General features: G+C 37.7%; 1 long non-coding RNA gene and 1 other non-coding gene across 2 annotated transcripts; one reads left to right on the forward strand and one right to left on the reverse strand.

The window, feature by feature from the left end:
- The first annotated feature begins 6407 nt into the window (after positions 1 to 6407).
- Positions 6408 to 6512, forward strand: LOC133787508 (small nucleolar RNA R71). The gene has a single exon (XR_009872526.1). It is a non-coding gene; the product is annotated as a small nucleolar RNA R71 (small nucleolar RNA).
- Positions 6513 to 7600: 1088 nt separating this feature from the next.
- On the reverse strand, positions 7601 to 10471 carry LOC133782388 (uncharacterized). Its single transcript, XR_009870480.1, has 2 exons — positions 9885 to 10471; positions 7601 to 8305 (listed from the first exon to the last, which is right to left on the reverse strand). It is a non-coding gene; the product is annotated as an uncharacterized LOC133782388 (long non-coding RNA).
- Positions 10472 to 10688: the final 217 nt, after the last annotated feature.

Genomic DNA, 10688 nt, shown 5'->3' on the forward strand with positions numbered 1-10688 from the left:
ATGACATAACTAGAAACTCATAATGCCCATACCTGGTACAGAAAGCAGTCTTAGGTATATCTCCCTCCTTGACCCTCAACTGATGATAACCAGAACGAAGGTCAATCTTAGAGAATACCTTCTTGCCTTGCAACTGATCGAACAGATCATCTATCCTTGGCAAAGGATACTTATTCTTAATTATCAGCTTATTCAATTCTCTGTAATCAATACACATTCTCAGAGAACCATCCTTCTTCTTTACAAACAGAACTGGCGCACCCCAAGGTGAAAAGCTAGGTCTGATAAAACCCAAATCTAACAGTTCTTGCAACTGTACTTTTAATTCTTTCAACTCAACTGGGGCCATTCTGTAAGGTGCTCTAGACACTGGCTCCGTCCCTGGTGCCAGTTCTATCACGAACTCAATTTCTCTATGCGGTGGCAACCCTGGCAAATCTTCTGGAAACACATCCAGAAACTCACAAACTAACCTGGTATCCTCTGGTCTTACTGGCATGACCTGAGTGGTATCAACCACACTGGCTAAGAATCCAATGCAACCTCCTTGCAATAAATCCCTAGCCCTCAATGTAGAAATCAGCTTCCAACTAAATCCTTCGGCTAATAAGCTTCTAATCTTTCCTAGGATCGCTATGCCTCAATCCTCGCTTGAATCCGAGTCCTAGAACTCAAGTTGCCTTCGAAAATGCGATCGGGAGACGAAAAGGAAACTTAGTGGGAGAAAGAACGTACAGAACGTTCTTTTTATTCTTTTAAAAGGTTACTTCAAGTTTAAGTAGCCTCAACCTTATCCTAACACTTGGGGTCCCGAAAACACTCCCGGGGGCAAAATAGTCAAAACCTCCATAATTTCCCCCTGTTCTTACTAACTCCCAATTTATCACCAAATATTAATGCCCATTACCCAATAACCCGGTAATGCTTTAAATACCCCTTAACTCACTCCGAGTCAAGAATAAATCCCGTTGTGACTTTCCCACTAGCTTACCTCCTAGGATCGTCTTGTGCTGGGTAACCCTGGCATAACCAAATAATAATATAGCACCACACACATATCACATATATGCCAAATATGCCCAAAATGGCCAAAATATGAAAATCACCCTATTACTCAGAAATGAGTTCACATGCATATTTAATACACCTAAACATGCATATTATCATTTAATAACATAATAAAGCAATTATGGCCCTCCCGGCCTCCTAATCAAGGTCCTAAACCTTATTAGGAAATTTGGGGCATTACAGCTGGTCTCCATCAAGGTGGACCTCCACCTCTCGTGGCTCTCTCAGTCGTTTAGAACATCTTGGCATTTTTTCCTGTCGGAATCAATGGAAGAACAGTGGCCTGACACTTATTCTTCCCACAGACGGCGCCAAAACGGTTGACGGTGAGAACTCGCCAACGAAGTTAAGTTAGAAAAATCAAAGTATATAGCTTAAAGGCGAATCTAATAAGAAACTTAAAAGATAGTTGCAGAAAGAAAAATGGAGAAAAGAACTTGTATTTCTCTTGGTATAATGCTACAGTGTTTTTTCCAACCCCCCTCAATGTTGAAGAGGGGTTCCCTTTATAGTAGGCTCTAATGGCCCCTGATACATTGTGGTCCAGGGGACCAGATCGTACACAAGTAAATTGTCAGGAGAGTGGTATCAGGTGTAGTGGTGTTGGGATAGTGGTGGTCAGCTCTGGCGCATGTCAGAGGCGTGGAGGTGGTGCTACCACTCCTCGTACTACCCTCTACCACCATTACTTGTCGAGTATAGGTATTAGGTCTGTGCATTGATCCTTGCAGGCATGCATGTACCTATCTTGAGGTACCTTGTTCGTACTTCTTGTCTCTTGTGGGCTACCTTGAACGACATACTTGGTTGGCCTTCTATATTCTAAACTGATACCAAATCATCGCGGGGTATTTCCTCTATCTGTGAGTTAGTCCTCCCCTTGCACATATTCATCGAGTTCCAGACTTTGTACCTTGTAAGAGGTCCCAATTGGCTAACTAGAAAGGGTGTACCTCATTGGTGGCCCCAACCTCAGCAAGTGATGTAGGGCATTTTCAACGAGGTGGGTGGTGCATGCAATGAGGCTAGTAAGATCTCGCACGGACGTGGGGAGGCGAGACCATGGCCTCTTTCATGAATGCTCAGAGGCGAGGTTCAATGTTTCTCATGTACATAGGAAGGTCCTGGCGCCATGTGCACCCGTGAGGCGTGAGGCGCCATATGCACCTGCGAGGCAACATGGGAGCGAGGCGCTATATGCGCCCGCGAGGTGCCGTATGCACCCGTGAGGCGCCATGGACGTGCGAGGCGAAGAGGCCTCGCGAGGCTCCTGGGGCGCGCGAGACACGCATGGGCGTGCGAAGTGAAGAGGCCTCGCGAGGTGCCTGGGGCGCGCGAGACACTCATGGGCATGCGAGGCGAAGAGGCCTCGCAAGGTGCCTGAGGCACGTGAGACTCTCATGGGCGTGCAAGGCGAAGAGGCCTTGCAAGCTGCCTGGGGCGCGCGATACACTCATGGGCATGCGAGGCGAAGAGTCCTCGCGAGGCACCTGGGGCGCGCGAGACACTCATGGGCGTCCGAGGCGACGCGGCCTCGCGAGATGCCTGGGTGCACGAGGCATTTGTGAGGCATCAGGGCACGCGAGACCCATGTGGGCGTGCGAGGCGACGAGGCTCGCAAGACGCCTGGGGTGCGCAAGACGCTTGTAGGTGTCTGAGGCGAAGTGGTCATTTGGAGCAAGGTTGATCCGTGCAAGGCGCACCCAGAGTGAGCTCGCCCAAGGCAAGTGGTATTGAGTGAGGCTTATGCATTATTAGCCTATGCTTCATTTCATATCTCCACCCTCATAGTGTTTGAGCACTGCTTCGAGGGATCAAAGGGACTTCAGACATGGTTGCTTTGGACCTCCCAGGGACCTTAGACATGAGATGTGGGTCTTTTACCGGTGTAGAATTTTCAGCATCCACACTTCTCTTCACATTCAATTAAAAATAATTGTTCATCCGGAAAATTTTCATCAATTCACTCTTCTTTCGCACTATGTTCTTCTTATTTTTCCAATCTAGATAAGTGATTAGCAACTATATTTCCTATCCCCTTCTTATCATGAATTTCCATATCAAACTCTTGAAATAGTAAAACCCATCGAATCAGGCGAGGTTTAGCATCCTTTTTAGTCATAAGATACTTAATAGTTGAATGATTTGTGTAAACAATCACCTTATTACCAATTAAATATGGCCTAAACTTGTCAAATGCAAAGACTATAGCAAGTAATTCATTCTCAGTAGTTGCATAATTTAATTGAGCATCATTTAAGGTTTGACTAGCATAAGAAATTGTTCGACATACCCTGTCAACTCTCTGTCCAAGAACTGCTCCTACTGCATAATCACTAGCATCACACATTAATTCAAAAGGAATTTCCCAATTTGGTGATACAACAACTGGAGTTGAGACTAGTTTTTCCTTCAATGTATTAAATGCCTTTAAACACTCAGAATCAAAATTGAATACCACACCATTCATAAGTAAGGTAGATAAGGGCTTTGAAATTTTTGAAAAATCTTTTATAAACCTCCTATAAAATCCAGCATGGCCCAAGAAGCTTCGAATCCCTTTAACAGATACTGGAGGAGGTAAATTTTCTATTGTTGATATTTTAGCCCTATCTACTTCAATTCTATGGCGTGAAATTTTGTGGCCCAAGACCATTCCTTCTGTCACGATGAAGTGACATTTCTCCCAGTTTAAAATTAAATTGACTCCTCACATCTTTTCAAAACCCTTTCCAAATTAAGCAAACACCCATCAAAAGAAAGTCCAAAAACTAAAAAATCATCCATAAAGATTTCAATACATTTTTCACCATATCTGAAAAAATTGACAGCATACATCTTTGAAAGGTGGCAGGAGCATTACATAACCCGAACGGCATCCTCCTAAAGGAAAATGTTCTATAAGGGCATGTGAAGGTAGTCTTTTCTTGATCCTCCCGTGCTATAGGAATTTTATGATATCCGGAATATCCATCCAAGAAACAATAATAAGGATGGCCATTCAATCTATCTAACATTTGATCAACGAAAGGTAAAGGAAAATGGTCCTTCCTGGTGGCTTTATTTAATTTACGGTAATCAATACAAATTCTCCACCCCGTTGGAATAAGTTCAATATTATTATTTTTAACTACCGTCATACCACCTTTCTTTGGAACTACCTGAACAGGACTAACCCAAGCACTATCAGATATTGGGTAAATTACTCCAGCGTCTAACCATTTAAGAATTTCTTTCCTTACCACTTCTTTCATTGAATGATTTAGCCTCCTTGGAGCATCAATACTAGACTTACTATCCTCCTCCATTAATATACAATGCATTATTGTCGAAGGAATAATACCTTTAATATCCGCTAAAGTCCATCCAATTGCAAATTTGTGAGCCCTTAATACCCTCAGAAGTTTCTCTTCATCAATCTCAGATAAAGAAGATGAAATAATAATTGGGAGAGTATCATTCTCACCTAAGTAAGCATACTTAAGATGATCAGGTAAGGTTTTTAAATCAAGAACTAGTGGCTTCTCAATGGATGGAAGAGGTCTCTCAGGCACTTGACCTAATTCCTCATATTTTTGTATATATATTTGCCCTAATGAATTCAACCACTTAACATACTCACCAGCTTCAATACCAGCACACTCTTCGGGACTTTCTATCAAACTCAACTCCAGTAGATCTTTAATAGACTCAACCCCTTTAATTGGTTCCTCCAATACATTAACACAAAAACAACTGTCACTAGCTGAAGGATATTTTAAAGCTTTAAAAACATTATAAACGACTTCATCACCTTGTACTCCAAGCCTCAATTCTCCTTTCTGAACGTCTATTAATGCTTGCCCAGTGGCTAAAAATAGTTGTCCTAATATAATAGGCACATCCTCATCTTCCTCGATATCTAATACAATAAATTCCGTTGGAAAAATGAACTTATCTACCTTTACTAGAACATCTTCTATAATACCTCTCGGATGAGTTAAAGAATGATCAGCTAATTGAAGAGTACAGTAGTCGGTCTAGCTTCTCCCAAACCAAGTCTTTTAAATACAGACAATGGCATTAAATTTATGCTTGCACCTAAATCACATAAAGCTCTTTCTCAATGAATGTTTCCAATGGTGCAAGGTATAGTAAAGCTGCCTGGATCTCTTAACTTTTGAGGAAGCTTCTTTTGAATAATTGCACTACACTCTTCAGTTAATGCAACAGTTTCATAATCCTCCATTTTTCTCTTATTAGACAATATTTCCTTCATAAACTTCACAGAACTTGGCATTTGTTCTAAAGCCTCTGCAAAAGGGATATTAATGTGAAGTTTCTTAAATACCTCAAGAAATTTGGAAAATTGTTTGTCAAGATTAGCCTTTCGAAACCATTGAGAATATCGAATTTTTGTTGTGGGCTCAAAATATTTTGGTTTTTCTGGTTTTGGAAGGTCTTTAGTAACCTCCTCTTGAATGGAACTAGTAACTTGTTTTTCTGTATTCTGCCCTGATGAATTCACTGTAGTTCCTCCATACTTAGTCCCACTCCTCAATGTGACTGCTTGACATTTCTCTTTAGGACTTACCTCTGTAGAACTAGGCAAATTTCCTTGTTGTCTACAAGAAAACAATTGAGCCCATTGACATATTTGTGTCTCCAAACTTCTAATAGAAGACCTTGTCTCTGTCATGAATTGATTTAATTGGTCTGGCTGAATTGTTGGTGGGTTCATTTGAGGAGGTGATGGATGAGATGGGCGTGGGATTGGATCATAATATGGTCTAGCATGTAATCCATAAGTTGGTTGATGAGGTGGTTGTTGAGGTGGGTGCTGTGGATATTGTGGTTGTAACCCTTGATTATTTTTCCATAACAGATTAGGATGATTTTTCCAGGCAGGTGTATAGGAATTTGAGTAAGTATTGGGTACAGGCCTTGAATAATTACCTATAACATGTGCTTGTTCCAAGGGCATGTTGTTCACATCAGTTGAGCAACTAGCTGTGTTCAGGCATTGTTCATAAGAATGAGGTCGTCCACAAATCTCACAACTCATGACATTCTGTACTTGCATTGCTTGTGCGGGGAGATTAGTTTGTTGTAGTTGTTTAGTTAGAGATGCTACTTGAGCGGTTAAGAGCGCAATTGGATCAACTTCTAAGACTCCCGCTAGATTCTTATTCACTCGCTCAGTATGCCAATTATAATTATGCATAGCCATCTCTTCCAACAACTCATATGCCTCATTAGCGCTTTTTCTCATAAACGCTCCTCCAGATGTTGCATCTATAACTGTCTTTGTATTTCCCCCCAAACTATTATAAAAAGTATGTACTAACAACTACTTCTCAATTCCATGATGTGGGCATTTTCTTTGTAATTCCTTAAATCGTTCTCATGCATCATACAAAGACTCCCCATCCAATTGATGGAAATTGTTAATCTCTCCTCTTATTCAGGCTGACTTAGCATGAGGAAAATATCTACTAAGAAACTTCTGAGCCAAATCTTCCCAAGTAAGTATAGAGTTGACTTGTAATGAATTCAACCAACTCTTAGCTCTACCCCTTAGTGAAAATGGAAAAAGTCTCAATCTTACAGCATCATTACTAACCTCATTCATCTTAAATGTAGCACATAACTCCAAAAAATTTGTGATATGTAGATTTGAATCCTCATTTGGTAACCCCCAAATTGAACACAGTTTTGTACCATCTGAATAATTAAGGGTTTTATTTCAAAATTATTCGCCTCTTCAGTAGGAGGTCGAATACTTGAATGTATCCCTGTAATAGTAGGTACATAATTCCTTAGCGGGGGATCTACCTCAGCTGCATTACCCATATTTGCATTATTGTTCACACCATTATTCACGTTTTCAGCCATGGTGAATTCCAACCTTTTCTTTATTTTTCGGTTCTGTCTGCACGTTTTTTCAATTTCCAAATCTATTGATATAATCTCCTTTTGTCTACTTCCTCGCATATACCAACAATTTCCGAAACACAATAAAGTCTTGATCCGAATAAATGTTAAACATTAATAAGATAAAATAAAACAATACAACCAAATTAGAACAAATAACAATTAACTTTGATATTGGAAATTAAGTCCCCAACAACGGCGCCAAAATCTTGGTCATGAAAATATATATACGCAAGTGCACGCAATCGATTCAAGTAATATATGATAAGTAAAGTATCGTTCCCTCAAAGACTATCTTCCAAGTACCACTAATTGTTCTTTAAATTTCTATTTAGCAACTAAAAATTTGACTTTTGAATTTAATTTTAAATATGAAAATACTTTAAAAGAAACAACTAACTAAAAGATTTAAATCACTATGAGAGTGTTAATTTCATCAACTTTTCATTCTACTAATTATACACAAATGATACAGGTACATCATCAAATATGCAACCTACGTCTATATAATGATGGCATATTCAATTCTCATCTTTCGAATTTTGAATCAAAATCATTAAATCAAGCAAATAATGATCAAATATTTCCTATCATTAAACACACATTATATAAATTAGAATAGAGAAAAATCAAAAGAATATCATAATTCAATTAGATTGAAATCCAAGTGACTACATTAAACACTAGATAAAAAGTATTTAGTTCATATCAGACATGACTAAATCAACAAAATAATTATCCATAAACTTGAAGAAGAAATAAAAATATGAAACTGCAGAATATTTAACCTAAGAACTACAATTAGACTCTAAAAAACGTAATTAAAAACTGACCTAATGACTTAATTAATCCCTAAACACGAATTTATAGTACAAAAATTAAAAGCTTATGAGTTTTTCCTTGTGCGGGCCGCGACTTGGCCTTTTTTGAGTCGCAGTCGTGTCTATTTTGGGCCCTTTTCCTTTAGTATAATGCCTTTAGACGCCGCGGCTTCAGCTTCTCAAGTCGCGGCCCGTGTCTGCGTTTTCCCTTAGCTAGGCCTCTATCTCCTCTTGAGTCGCGACTTGTAAGCCCAAGTCGCGACACTAATTCTATCCAGCAACATATACGTCTCTGACGTCACCTCAAGTCGTGACTCTAAAGTCCAAGTCGCGACTTTAATTCAATTTTTCTCGGATTTAATCCTTCAGCTCATCTCTCTTCCTCAAAAACGATCCTTTAAGCATCCTTGGTATCTTTTTTAGTCCAATAACCACCAAAAGCCTCATTTTTCCACCATTTAACTTCATTTTGCATTTTTCTCATGATTCATCACACGAACCTACTACAAAGAGAAACAAAAACGTAATATTGCACAAAACACACATAAACACTCAAGATTACCATAAAAATACTTTCTAAAATGACCCTGAAATGAAGTTATCAATAAATAAGATTGCGATAGAGTTATCACCCAAATCTTTTCCCAGAATCTTGAATCATATCAAGGATCAAAATTGAGTTAATTACTAACTCACTAAAATATACACTATTAAACTTAGTGCATGCCCAAAATGATATATTATAGAAATGATAATATTAATTATCATCTAATAGTAGTTCTGACCTCAAAATCATAACCACTTAATAAGCATATCAACAAAACTCTCATTATTATTAGTACTGACCCAAGTCAAACTATTAATAATATTAGTACATATAATAATAAATAACCCATGTATATTATCAAAGCAGTATTAGGTAGAGGCTATGATATTAAATATTGTTTCATAAAATCCCTCACCTTTAAAGAAACTCAAAACCAGATGATAATAACAACTAATTTATTATTATTTCATAGTCATTCCCAGTATAATAATAAGGATAAGAGTAATAATGATAATAGTTAGCAATTCAGCAAGCACATAATCCTTAGCGATAATAATAGAGATATCCATAGACGAAATCTTTATTCGTAAATAATTTCTCATAATTCATAAACAATTACCCCAACTCCACTCAAAATAATTATAAGAAAATTTCATCTCTATTATTGCAAGAGAATTATATTAATATAACAATTATCCTTGGTGAACTATACAATTAGAATTAAAATCCATAATTTTCAAAATAAATTTCTTAATATTAATCATTAATTCATACTAGTACCCATATCACATATCATAATTTGAAGTGATTATAATAAAATAGCCTAAGGCTCATACTCATAAAACTTTAATCAACAAGTTTTGGAAATTGTTTGCTTATTATTTCATAATTCATAATAATTAAAATAATAATTTCTAATATTATTTAAAAATTCATACTATAAAAATTGTGGTGATAATTTGTACAGCAGCAATTTCCTCTTGACTAAATATGACATTGTTATAAAATCACGTCAATACATTAAAACCTTAAGTTGATCTTTCTTTCAAAATCCATAGTAATGGTTTTCCTTTGATAACAACTTTGATCTAATTATGAAAATCATACTAATAGATCATAATAATATACCGCTCATAATAAAACCTAATAAAATATTTTTCTAGCCTCAAGCGATATTAAAAAAACACAAACTCAAAGTTTCATATTCGTAACATAAATTGATAATCTTTAAAAAACCACTATTCTAAATAAATTCTAAAATAACAAAAACATTTATGAAATTAACTCAATACAAGTCCGTTAATTTTTCTAGAAATTCGGGCAACATAACTACTGCAAACTAGAAATCTCCAAATTTTAAAAACCTGCATAAACAACATATATACAGTCCTAGAGCACAGATAAATCACAGAACAATATAACCCATTAATACAGTCCATAACAAACAACTAGACACAAAATCACACAATAATTTTCCTAAATTCCATTTAATTTCTAAAACTCAAATTAATAAATTTTGGGATTAGAATTTATACCCAACGCTCGGGAGAGCGATACGAGCTCGATGGTGAGCTTTGGAGCTCAAAATGAACTCCGGGGTACCAAAAATGGTGGCTGCCCAAGACTCACGGCGGGGCTCCGACGACTATTGGGCTTCGAAGCCCAAGTCTCGGGGAGCACCGTGGTGGCGGTGGTTCTCTTGGAAAGACACATGGTGGTCGAATTGAAGCCAAAACATCTCAGAATTGCCGAGATTCTGATGAGCTCCCAAAGTGAAATCCCGCGACATAAACCTTTGTTGGGTTTTGTTCACCATGAAGCCCTGAGTTCAGTTGTACCACTCACCAGCCAAAATAAGGTTGGAACTCGCCGAAAAGACGTCTGGAAGTGTCGACGGCGGCGGAACTTCAATTGGCTAGTTGCTTGGAGGACGGCACGTGTGTTGTTGAGCTCATGGGGCTGGGGGATTCAGCGGCTTGCGATGCTCCTGGTGTCACGCGTCTACAGAGGTGGTGGCTGGAGTGGTCATCAGGGTTCTTGGTAGAAACAAACGAGAGAGAGGGTCGGATGGGGAGGAGAGAGAAACTGAGAGAGTTTTTAAAATATGTAGGGTTTCCTTCATTTTTTTACAAATCTGATTTTAATATATTAATTTATTTAATTAATTATTAAATATTTAGTTAATTAATTTCTTTTATTAATTTACCCCTTAATTGCCAAAATAAATCCTTTAAAATTAAACTAATATTTGTCTAAATTATTTTTGAACACCAAAATATAATTAAATGGAATTTTGATCAATTTATCGTAATGAGTAAAAAAAAATATTTTAAAAACCC

The sequence above is a fragment of the Humulus lupulus genome, chromosome 6 (assembly GCF_963169125.1).
Source record: "Humulus lupulus chromosome 6, drHumLupu1.1, whole genome shotgun sequence".
In the NCBI taxonomy this organism is placed as follows: Eukaryota; Viridiplantae; Streptophyta; class Magnoliopsida; order Rosales; family Cannabaceae; genus Humulus; species Humulus lupulus.